Here is a 10,000-nt window from a genome sequence, read left to right as displayed (position 1 = left end):
CGTGGAGTGGACAGAGCAAGCTCCCATTCCATCTCCCGGTTCCAAAAATCAATTTAATATATGGTCCCCAGATAGAGGACGTATCAGATATTAAACTGATAAGAACAGATACTATACTTGATCTTAGCCAAAAGGCCGAGAAGCGATGCCCACAAAAGCTTTGCCTGAAAGACTGCTGCTCGGCAGCTCCCCTGCTGACTCGGAGCAACGCTCTGCGGCAGAGCCCCAGATTCCTCGGCCAAGAATAGCATTTGCATGACCAGCATGCCCGGCGGTATGGTAAGCATATTTTGCATGGCTCCGCCCCAAGATTTCCATGGGTCCCACAGCGCCTGGTGCGAGACGGCCAGACACAGGCTGCAGAGCTCCACCCAGCCAAGCTGCAGCCCGGCCTGGCACTGGCCCCGTCACCTAGCGGCCGAAAGTCACCCTCAGCTGCCCAGGAGATGCTCCCCCAAGTGCGTCCCCCTCAGATAAGGCTTGGCCGTTCGGGGCCGTTCGGGGACTTTCAGGGGTGAGGCAGGGGAAGGACAGTGTCCCCCATCTCCTCCTTGTGCTGCTGGCTGGCTGGCTGGCTCCTTTGCCTTGCTTTGCAGCTCCTGTGAAAAGCAAGCAAAAAGGGCAGACTTTTTTTTCCTCCCGTGACACAACAGCACCTTTTCCGAAACACTGGAAAAAAAAAACACATTTAAACAAAAAAATATTGCAAAGTGCTCTTCTTTCAAGAATTGCTCAGTCTTTCTTTTTCACAGCATTGTTTTCCCCAAGTGGGGAAGTGCACCAGTCCTGGAGGTACTGCAATACCAAGTTGATGCGTGGAGTGGACAGAGCAAGCTCCCATTCCATCTCCCGGTTCCAAAAATCAATTTAATATATGGTCCCCAGATAGAGGACGTATCAGATATTAAACTGATAAGAACAGATACTACACTTGATCTTAGCCAAAAGGCCGAGAAGCGATGCCCACAAAAGCTTTGCCTGAAAGACTGCTGCTCGGCAGCTCCCCTGCTGACTCGGAGCAACGCTCTGCGGCAGAGCCCCAGATTCCTCGGCCAAGAATAGCATTTGCATGACCAGCATGCCCGGCGGTATGGTAAGCATATTTTGCATGGCTCCGCCCCAAGATTTCCATGGGTCCCACAGCGCCTGGTGCGAGACGGCCAGACACAGGCTGCAGAGCTCCACCCAGCCAAGCTGCAGCCCGGCCTGGCACTGGCCCCGTCACCTAGCGGCCGAAAGTCACCCTCAGCTGCCCAGGAGATGCTCCCCCAAGTGCGTCCCCCTCAGATAAGGCTTGGCCGTTCGGGGCCGTTCAGGGGTGAGGCAGGGCAAGGACAGTGTCCCCCATCTCCTCCTTGTGCTGCTGGCTGGCTGGCTGGCTGGCTCCTTTGCCTTGCTTTGCAGCTCCTGTGAAAAGCAAGCAAAAAGGGCAGACTTTTTTTTCCTCCCGTGACACAACAGCACCTTTTCCGAAACACTGGAAAAAAAAAACACATTTAAACAAAAAAATATTGCAAAGTGCTCTTCTTTCAAGGATTGCTCAGTCTTTCTTTTTCACAGCATTGTTTTCCCCAAGTGGGGAAGTGCACCAGTCCTGGAGGTACTGCAATACCAAGTTGATGCGTGGAGTGGACAGAGCAAGCTCCCATTCCATCTCCCGGTTCCAAAAATCAATTTAATATATGGTCCCCAGATAGAGGACGTATCAGATATTAAACTGATAAGAACAGATACTACACTTGATCTTAGCCAAAAGGCCGAGAAGCGATGCCCACAAAAGCTTTGCCTGAAAGACTGCTGCTCGGCAGCTCCCCTGCTGACTCGGAGCAACGCTCTGCGGCAGAGCCCCAGATTCCTCGGCCAAGAATAGCATTTGCATGACCAGCATGCCCGGCGGTATGGTAAGCATATTTTGCATGGCTCCGCCCCAAGATTTCCATGGGTCCCACAGCGCCTGGTGCGAGACGGCCAGACACAGGCTGCAGAGCTCCACCCAGCCAAGCTGCAGCCCGGCCTGGCACTGGCCCCGTCACCTAGCGGCCGAAAGTCACCCTCAGCTGCCCAGGAGATGCTCCCCCAAGTGCGTCCCCCTCAGATAAGGCTTGGCCGTTCGGGGCCGTTCGGGGCCTTTCAGGGGTGAGGCAGGGCAAGGACAGTGTCCCCCATCTCCTCCTTGTGCTGCTGGCTGGCTGGCTGGCTCCTTTGCCTTGCTTTGCAGCTCCTGTGAAAAGCAAGCAAAAAGGGCAGACTTTTTTTTCCTCCCGTGACACAACAGCACCTTTTCCGAAACACTGGAAAAAAAAAACACATTTAAACAAAAAAATATTGCAAAGTGCTCTTCTTTCAAGAATTGCTCAGTCTTTCTTTTTCACAGCATTGTTTTCCCCAAGTGGGGAAGTGCACCAGTCCTGGAGGTACTGCAATACCAAGTTGATGCGTGGAGTGGACAGAGCAAGCTCCCATTCCATCTCCCGGTTCCAAAAATCAATTTAATATATGGTCCCCAGATAGAGGACGTATCAGATATTAAACTGATAAGAACAGATACTACACTTGATCTTAGCCAAAAGGCCGAGAAGCGATGCCCACAAAAGCTTTGCCTGAAAGACTGCTGCTCGGCAGCTCCCCTGCTGACTCGGAGCAACGCTCTGCGGCAGAGCCCCAGATTCCTCGGCCAAGAATAGCATTTGCATGACCAGCATGCCCGGCGGTATGGTAAGCATATTTTGCATGGCTCCGCCCCAAGATTTCCATGGGTCCCACAGCGCCTGGTGCGAGACGGCCAGACACAGGCTGCAGAGCTCCACCCAGAGAAGCTGCAGCCCGGCCTGGCACTGGCCCCGTCACCTAGCGGCCGAAAGTCACCCTCAGCTGCCCAGGAGATGCTCCCCCAAGTGCGTCCCCCTCAGATAAGGCTTGGCCGTTCGGGGCCGTTCGGGGCCCTTCAGGGGTGAGGCAGGGCAAGGACAGTGTCCCCCATCTCCTCCTTGTGCTGCTGGCTGGCTGGCTGGCTCCTTTGCCTTGCTTTGCAGCTCCTGTGAAAAGCAAGCAAAAAGGGCAGACTTTTTTTTCCTCCCGTGACACAACAGCACCTTTTCCGAAACACTGGAAAAAAAAAACACATTTAAACAAAAAAATATTGCAAAGTGCTCTTCTTTCAAGAATTGCTCAGTCTTTCTTTTTCACAGCATTGTTTTCCCCAAGTGGGGAAGTGCACCAGTCCTGGAGGTACTGCAATACCAAGTTGATGCGTGGAGTGGACAGAGCAAGCTCCCATTCCATCTCCCGGTTCCAAAAATCAATTTAATATATGGTCCCCAGATAGAGGACGTATCAGATATTAAACTGATAAGAACAGATACTACACTTGATCTTAGCCAAAAGGCCGAGAAGCGATGCCCACAAAAGCTTTGCCTGAAAGACTGCTGCTCGGCAGCTCCCCTGCTGACTCGGAGCAACGCTCTGCGGCAGAGCCCCAGATTCCTCGGCCAAGAATAGCATTTGCATGACCAGCATGCCCGGCGGTATGGTAAGCATATTTTGCATGGCTCCGCCCCAAGATTTCCATGGGTCCCACAGCGCCTGGTGCGAGACGGCCAGACACAGGCTGCAGAGCTCCACCCAGAGAAGCTGCAGCCCGGCCTGGCACTGGCCCCGTCACCTAGCGGCCGAAAGTCACCCTCAGCTGCCCAGGAGATGCTCCCCCAAGTGCGTCCCCCTCAGATAAGGCTTGGCCGTTCGGGGCCGTTCGGGGCCTTTCAGGGGTGAGGCAGGGCAAGGACAGTGTCCCCCATCTCCTCCTTGTGCTGCTGGCTGGCTGGCTGGCTCCTTTGCCTTGCTTTGCAGCTCCTGTGAAAAGCAAGCAAAAAGGGCAGACTTTTTTTTCCTCCCGTGACACAACAGCACCTTTTCCGAAACACTGGAAAAAAAAAACACATTTAAACAAAAAAATATTGCAAAGTGCTCTTCTTTCAAGAATTGCTCAGTCTTTCTTTTTCACAGCATTGTTTTCCCCAAGTGGGGAAGTGCACCAGTCCTGGAGGTACTGCAATACCAAGTTGATGCGTGGAGTGGACAGAGCAAGCTCCCATTCCATCTCCCGGTTCCAAAAATCAATTTAATATATGGTCCCCAGATAGAGGACGTATCAGATATTAAACTGATAAGAACAGATACTACACTTGATCTTAGCCAAAAGGCCGAGAAGCGATGCTCACAAAAGCTTTGCCTGAAAGACTGCTGCTCGGCAGCTCCCCTGCTGACTCGGAGCAACGCTCTGCGGCAGAGCCCCAGATTCCTCGGCCAAGAATAGCATTTGCATGACCAGCATGCCCGGCGGTATGGTAAGCATATTTTGCATGGCTCCGCCCCAAGATTTCCATGGGTCCCACAGCGCCTGGTGCGAGACGGCCAGACACAGGCTGCAGAGCTCCACCCAGCCAAGCTGCAGCCCGGCCTGGCACTGGCCCCGTCACCTAGCGGCCGAAAGTCACCCTCAGCTGCCCAGGAGATGCTCCCCCAAGTGCGTCCCCCTCAGATAAGGCTTGGCCGTTCGGGGCCGTTCGGGGCCTTTCAGGGGTGAGGCAGGGCAAGGACAGTGTCCCCCATCTCCTCCTTGTGCTGCTGGCTGGCTGGCTGGCTGGCTCCTTTGCCTTGCTTTGCAGCTCCTGTGAAAAGCAAGCAAAAAGGGCAGACTTTTTTTTCCTCCCGTGACACAACAGCACCTTTTCCGAAACACTGGAAAAAAAAAACACATTTAAACAAAAAAATATTGCAAAGTGCTCTTCTTTCAAGAATTGCTCAGTCTTTCTTTTTCACAGCATTGTTTTCCCCAAGTGGGGAAGTGCACCAGTCCTGGAGGTACTGCAATACCAAGTTGATGCGTGGAGTGGACAGAGCAAGCTCCCATTCCATCTCCCGGTTCCAAAAATCAATTTAATATATGGTCCCCAGATAGAGGACGTATCAGATATTAAACTGATAAGAACAGATACTACACTTGATCTTAGCCAAAAGGCCGAGAAGCGATGCCCACAAAAGCTTTGCCTGAAAGACTGCTGCTCGGCAGCTCCCCTGCTGACTCGGAGCAACGCTCTGCGGCAGAGCCCCAGATTCCTCGGCCAAGAATAGCATTTGCATGACCAGCATGCCCGGCGGTATGGTAAGCATATTTTGCATGGCTCCGCCCCAAGATTTCCATGGGTCCCACAGCGCCTGGTGCGAGACGGCCAGACACAGGCTGCAGAGCTCCACCCAGCCAAGCTGCAGCCCGGCCTGGCACTGGCCCCGTCACCTAGCGGCCGAAAGTCACCCTCAGCTGCCCAGGAGATGCTCCCCCAAGTGCGTCCCCCTCAGATAAGGCTTGGCCGTTCGGGGCCGTTCGGGGCCTTTCAGGGGTGAGGCAGGGCAAGGACAGTGTCCCCCATCTCCTCCTTGTGCTGCTGGCTGGCTGGCTGGCTCCTTTGCCTTGCTTTGCAGCTCCTGTGAAAAGCAAGCAAAAAGGGCAGACTTTTTTTTCCTCCCGTGACACAACAGCACCTTTTCCGAAACACTGGAAAAAAAAAACACATTTAAACAAAAAAATATTGCAAAGTGCTCTTCTTTCAAGAATTGCTCAGTCTTTCTTTTTCACAGCATTGTTTTCCCCAAGTGGGGAAGTGCACCAGTCCTGGAGGTACTGCAATACCAAGTTGATGCGTGGAGTGGACAGAGCAAGCTCCCATTCCATCTCCCGGTTCCAAAAATCAATTTAATATATGGTCCCCAGATAGAGGACGTATCAGATATTAAACTGATAAGAACAGATACTACACTTGATCTTAGCCAAAAGGCCGAGAAGCGATGCCCACAAAAGCTTTGCCTGAAAGACTGCTGCTCGGCAGCTCCCCTGCTGACTCGGAGCAACGCTCTGCGGCAGAGCCCCAGATTCCTCGGCCAAGAATAGCATTTGCATGACCAGCATGCCCGGCGGTATGGTAAGCATATTTTGCATGGCTCCGCCCCAAGATTTCCATGGGTCCCACAGCGCCTGGTGCGAGACGGCCAGACACAGGCTGCAGAGCTCCACCCAGAGAAGCTGCAGCCCGGCCTGGCACTGGCCCCGTCACCTAGCGGCCGAAAGTCACCCTCAGCTGCCCAGGAGATGCTCCCCCAAGTGCGTCCCCCTCAGATAAGGCTTGGCCGTTCGGGGCCGTTCGGGGCCTTTCAGGGGTGAGGCAGGGCAAGGACAGTGTCCCCCATCTCCTCCTTGTGCTGCTGGCTGGCTGGCTGGCTCCTTTGCCTTGCTTTGCAGCTCCTGTGAAAAGCAAGCAAAAAGGGCAGACTTTTTTTTCCTCCCGTGACACAACAGCACCTTTTCCGAAACACTGGAAAAAAAAAACACATTTAAACAAAAAAATATTGCAAAGTGCTCTTCTTTCAAGAATTGCTCAGTCTTTCTTTTTCACAGCATTGTTTTCCCCAAGTGGGGAAGTGCACCAGTCCTGGAGGTACTGCAATACCAAGTTGATGCGTGGAGTGGACAGAGCAAGCTCCCATTCCATCTCCCGGTTCCAAAAATCAATTTAATATATGGTCCCCAGATAGAGGACGTATCAGATATTAAACTGATAAGAACAGATACTACACTTGATCTTAGCCAAAAGGCCGAGAAGCGATGCCCACAAAAGCTTTGCCTGAAAGACTGCTGCTCGGCAGCTCCCCTGCTGACTCGGAGCAACGCTCTGCGGCAGAGCCCCAGATTCCTCGGCCAAGAATAGCATTTGCATGACCAGCATGCCCGGCGGTATGGTAAGCATATTTTGCATGGCTCCGCCCCAAGATTTCCATGGGTCCCACAGCGCCTGGTGCGAGACGGCCAGACACAGGCTGCAGAGCTCCACCCAGAGAAGCTGCAGCCCGGCCTGGCACTGGCCCCGTCACCTAGCGGCCGAAAGTCACCCTCAGCTGCCCAGGAGATGCTCCCCCAAGTGCGTCCCCCTCAGATAAGGCTTGGCCGTTCGGGGCCGTTCGGGGCCCTTCAGGGGTGAGGCAGGGCAAGGACAGTGTCCCCCATCTCCTCCTTGTGCTGCTGGCTGGCTGGCTGGCTCCTTTGCCTTGCTTTGCAGCTCCTGTGAAAAGCAAGCAAAAAGGGCAGACTTTTTTTTCCTCCCGTGACACAACAGCACCTTTTCCGAAACACTGGAAAAAAAAAACACATTTAAACAAAAAAATATTGCAAAGTGCTCTTCTTTCAAGAATTGCTCAGTCTTTCTTTTTCACAGCATTGTTTTCCCCAAGTGGGGAAGTGCACCAGTCCTGGAGGTACTGCAATACCAAGTTGATGCGTGGAGTGGACAGAGCAAGCTCCCATTCCATCTCCCGGTTCCAAAAATCAATTTAATATATGGTCCCCAGATAGAGGACGTATCAGATATTAAACTGATAAGAACAGATACTACACTTGATCTTAGCCAAAAGGCCGAGAAGCGATGCCCACAAAAGCTTTGCCTGAAAGACTGCTGCTCGGCAGCTCCCCTGCTGACTCGGAGCAACGCTCTGCGGCAGAGCCCCAGATTCCTCGGCCAAGAATAGCATTTGCATGACCAGCATGCCCGGCGGTATGGTAAGCATATTTTGCATGGCTCCGCCCCAAGATTTCCATGGGTCCCACAGCGCCTGGTGCGAGACGGCCAGACACAGGCTGCAGAGCTCCACCCAGAGAAGCTGCAGCCCGGCCTGGCACTGGCCCCGTCACCTAGCGGCCGAAAGTCACCCTCAGCTGCCCAGGAGATGCTCCCCCAAGTGCGTCCCCCTCAGATAAGGCTTGGCCGTTCGGGGCCGTTCGGGGCCTTTCAGGGGTGAGGCAGGGCAAGGACAGTGTCCCCCATCTCCTCCTTGTGCTGCTGGCTGGCTGGCTGGCTCCTTTGCCTTGCTTTGCAGCTCCTGTGAAAAGCAAGCAAAAAGGGCAGACTTTTTTTTCCTCCCGTGACACAACAGCACCTTTTCCGAAACACTGGAAAAAAAAAACACATTTAAACAAAAAAATATTGCAAAGTGCTCTTCTTTCAAGAATTGCTCAGTCTTTCTTTTTCACAGCATTGTTTTCCCCAAGTGGGGAAGTGCACCAGTCCTGGAGGTACTGCAATACCAAGTTGATGCGTGGAGTGGACAGAGCAAGCTCCCATTCCATCTCCCGGTTCCAAAAATCAATTTAATATATGGTCCCCAGATAGAGGACGTATCAGATATTAAACTGATAAGAACAGATACTACACTTGATCTTAGCCAAAAGGCCGAGAAGCGATGCTCACAAAAGCTTTGCCTGAAAGACTGCTGCTCGGCAGCTCCCCTGCTGACTCGGAGCAACGCTCTGCGGCAGAGCCCCAGATTCCTCGGCCAAGAATAGCATTTGCATGACCAGCATGCCCGGCGGTATGGTAAGCATATTTTGCATGGCTCCGCCCCAAGATTTCCATGGGTCCCACAGCGCCTGGTGCGAGACGGCCAGACACAGGCTGCAGAGCTCCACCCAGCCAAGCTGCAGCCCGGCCTGGCACTGGCCCCGTCACCTAGCGGCCGAAAGTCACCCTCAGCTGCCCAGGAGATGCTCCCCCAAGTGCGTCCCCCTCAGATAAGGCTTGGCCGTTCGGGGCCGTTCGGGGCCTTTCAGGGGTGAGGCAGGGCAAGGACAGTGTCCCCCATCTCCTCCTTGTGCTGCTGGCTGGCTGGCTGGCTCCTTTGCCTTGCTTTGCAGCTCCTGTGAAAAGCAAGCAAAAAGGGCAGACTTTTTTTTCCTCCCGTGACACAACAGCACCTTTTCCGAAACACTGGAAAAAAAAAACACATTTAAACAAAAAAATATTGCAAAGTGCTCTTCTTTCAAGAATTGCTCAGTCTTTCTTTTTCACAGCATTGTTTTCCCCAAGTGGGGAAGTGCACCAGTCCTGGAGGTACTGCAATACCAAGTTGATGCGTGGAGTGGACAGAGCAAGCTCCCATTCCATCTCCCGGTTCCAAAAATCAATTTAATATATGGTCCCCAGATAGAGGACGTATCAGATATTAAACTGATAAGAACAGATACTACACTTGATCTTAGCCAAAAGGCCGAGAAGCGATGCTCACAAAAGCTTTGCCTGAAAGACTGCTGCTCGGCAGCTCCCCTGCTGACTCGGAGCAACGCTCTGCGGCAGAGCCCCAGATTCCTCGGCCAAGAATAGCATTTGCATGACCAGCATGCCCGGCGGTATGGTAAGCATATTTTGCATGGCTCCGCCCCAAGATTTCCATGGGTCCCACAGCGCCTGGTGCGAGACGGCCAGACACAGGCTGCAGAGCTCCACCCAGCCAAGCTGCAGCCCGGCCTGGCACTGGCCCCGTCACCTAGCGGCCGAAAGTCACCCTCAGCTGCCCAGGAGATGCTCCCCCAAGTGCGTCCCCCTCAGATAAGGCTTGGCCGTTCGGGGCCGTTCGGGGCCTTTCAGGGGTGAGGCAGGGCAAGGACAGTGTCCCCCATCTCCTCCTTGTGCTGCTGGCTGGCTGGCTGGCTGGCTCCTTTGCCTTGCTTTGCAGCTCCTGTGAAAAGCAAGCAAAAAGGGCAGACTTTTTTTTCCTCCCGTGACACAACAGCACCTTTTCCGAAACACTGGAAAAAAAAAACACATTTAAACAAAAAAATATTGCAAAGTGCTCTTCTTTCAAGAATTGCTCAGTCTTTCTTTTTCACAGCATTGTTTTCCCCAAGTGGGGAAGTGCACCAGTCCTGGAGGTACTGCAATACCAAGTTGATGCGTGGAGTGGACAGAGCAAGCTCCCATTCCATCTCCCGGTTCCAAAAATCAATTTAATATATGGTCCCCAGATAGAGGACGTATCAGATATTAAACTGATAAGAACAGATACTACACTTGATCTTAGCCAAAAGGCCGAGAAGCGATGCCCACAAAAGCTTTGCCTGAAAGACTGCTGCTCGGCAGCTCCCCTGCTGACTCGGAGCAACGCTCTGCGGCAGAGCCCCAGA

The 10,000-nt window shown here is 53.2% G+C and overlaps 13 non-coding genes across 13 annotated transcripts in view; all 13 read right to left on the bottom strand.

Moving 5' to 3' along the window:
- The window catches only part of LOC138459231 (U2 spliceosomal RNA), a 191-nt gene extending 44 nt beyond the window's left edge, over window positions 1-147 (bottom strand). The window contains exon 1 of the small nuclear RNA XR_011262560.1: window positions 1-147. This exon is cut by the window's left edge and continues 44 nt beyond it. This is a non-coding gene — a small nuclear RNA (U2 spliceosomal RNA).
- Window positions 148-770: 623 nt separating this feature from the next.
- Window positions 771-961, bottom strand: LOC138466898 (U2 spliceosomal RNA). Its single transcript, XR_011268005.1, has one exon. It is a non-coding gene; the product is annotated as a U2 spliceosomal RNA (small nuclear RNA).
- Window positions 962-1,578: 617 nt separating this feature from the next.
- On the bottom strand, window positions 1,579-1,769 carry LOC138466887 (U2 spliceosomal RNA). The gene has a single exon (XR_011268004.1). It is a non-coding gene; the product is annotated as a U2 spliceosomal RNA (small nuclear RNA).
- Window positions 1,770-2,392: 623 nt separating this feature from the next.
- LOC138466876 (U2 spliceosomal RNA) lies at window positions 2,393-2,583 on the bottom strand. Its single transcript, XR_011268003.1, has one exon. It is a non-coding gene; the product is annotated as a U2 spliceosomal RNA (small nuclear RNA).
- Window positions 2,584-3,206: 623 nt separating this feature from the next.
- Window positions 3,207-3,397, bottom strand: LOC138466865 (U2 spliceosomal RNA). Its single transcript, XR_011268002.1, has one exon. It is a non-coding gene; the product is annotated as a U2 spliceosomal RNA (small nuclear RNA).
- A 623-nt stretch (window positions 3,398-4,020) lies between these two features.
- Window positions 4,021-4,211, bottom strand: LOC138466854 (U2 spliceosomal RNA). The gene has a single exon (XR_011268001.1). It is a non-coding gene; the product is annotated as a U2 spliceosomal RNA (small nuclear RNA).
- A 627-nt stretch (window positions 4,212-4,838) lies between these two features.
- On the bottom strand, window positions 4,839-5,029 carry LOC138466843 (U2 spliceosomal RNA). Its single transcript, XR_011268000.1, has one exon. It is a non-coding gene; the product is annotated as a U2 spliceosomal RNA (small nuclear RNA).
- Window positions 5,030-5,652: 623 nt separating this feature from the next.
- LOC138466832 (U2 spliceosomal RNA) lies at window positions 5,653-5,843 on the bottom strand. Its single transcript, XR_011267999.1, has one exon. It is a non-coding gene; the product is annotated as a U2 spliceosomal RNA (small nuclear RNA).
- A 623-nt stretch (window positions 5,844-6,466) lies between these two features.
- LOC138466810 (U2 spliceosomal RNA) lies at window positions 6,467-6,657 on the bottom strand. The gene has a single exon (XR_011267997.1). It is a non-coding gene; the product is annotated as a U2 spliceosomal RNA (small nuclear RNA).
- A 623-nt stretch (window positions 6,658-7,280) lies between these two features.
- LOC138466799 (U2 spliceosomal RNA) lies at window positions 7,281-7,471 on the bottom strand. Its single transcript, XR_011267996.1, has one exon. It is a non-coding gene; the product is annotated as a U2 spliceosomal RNA (small nuclear RNA).
- Window positions 7,472-8,094: 623 nt separating this feature from the next.
- On the bottom strand, window positions 8,095-8,285 carry LOC138466788 (U2 spliceosomal RNA). Its single transcript, XR_011267995.1, has one exon. It is a non-coding gene; the product is annotated as a U2 spliceosomal RNA (small nuclear RNA).
- A 623-nt stretch (window positions 8,286-8,908) lies between these two features.
- LOC138466777 (U2 spliceosomal RNA) lies at window positions 8,909-9,099 on the bottom strand. Its single transcript, XR_011267994.1, has one exon. It is a non-coding gene; the product is annotated as a U2 spliceosomal RNA (small nuclear RNA).
- Window positions 9,100-9,726: 627 nt separating this feature from the next.
- On the bottom strand, window positions 9,727-9,917 carry LOC138466766 (U2 spliceosomal RNA). The gene has a single exon (XR_011267993.1). It is a non-coding gene; the product is annotated as a U2 spliceosomal RNA (small nuclear RNA).
- Between the last annotated feature and the right edge of the window lie 83 nt (window positions 9,918-10,000).

Source organism: Ambystoma mexicanum, chromosome 1p (assembly GCF_040938575.1).
Source record: "Ambystoma mexicanum isolate Mex_15411 chromosome 1p, UKY_AmexF1_1, whole genome shotgun sequence".
Classification (NCBI taxonomy): Eukaryota; Metazoa; Chordata; class Amphibia; order Caudata; family Ambystomatidae; genus Ambystoma; species Ambystoma mexicanum.
The sequence above is the reverse complement of the archived record's forward strand: the minus strand, read 5'-3'. Positions and strand labels throughout refer to the sequence as shown.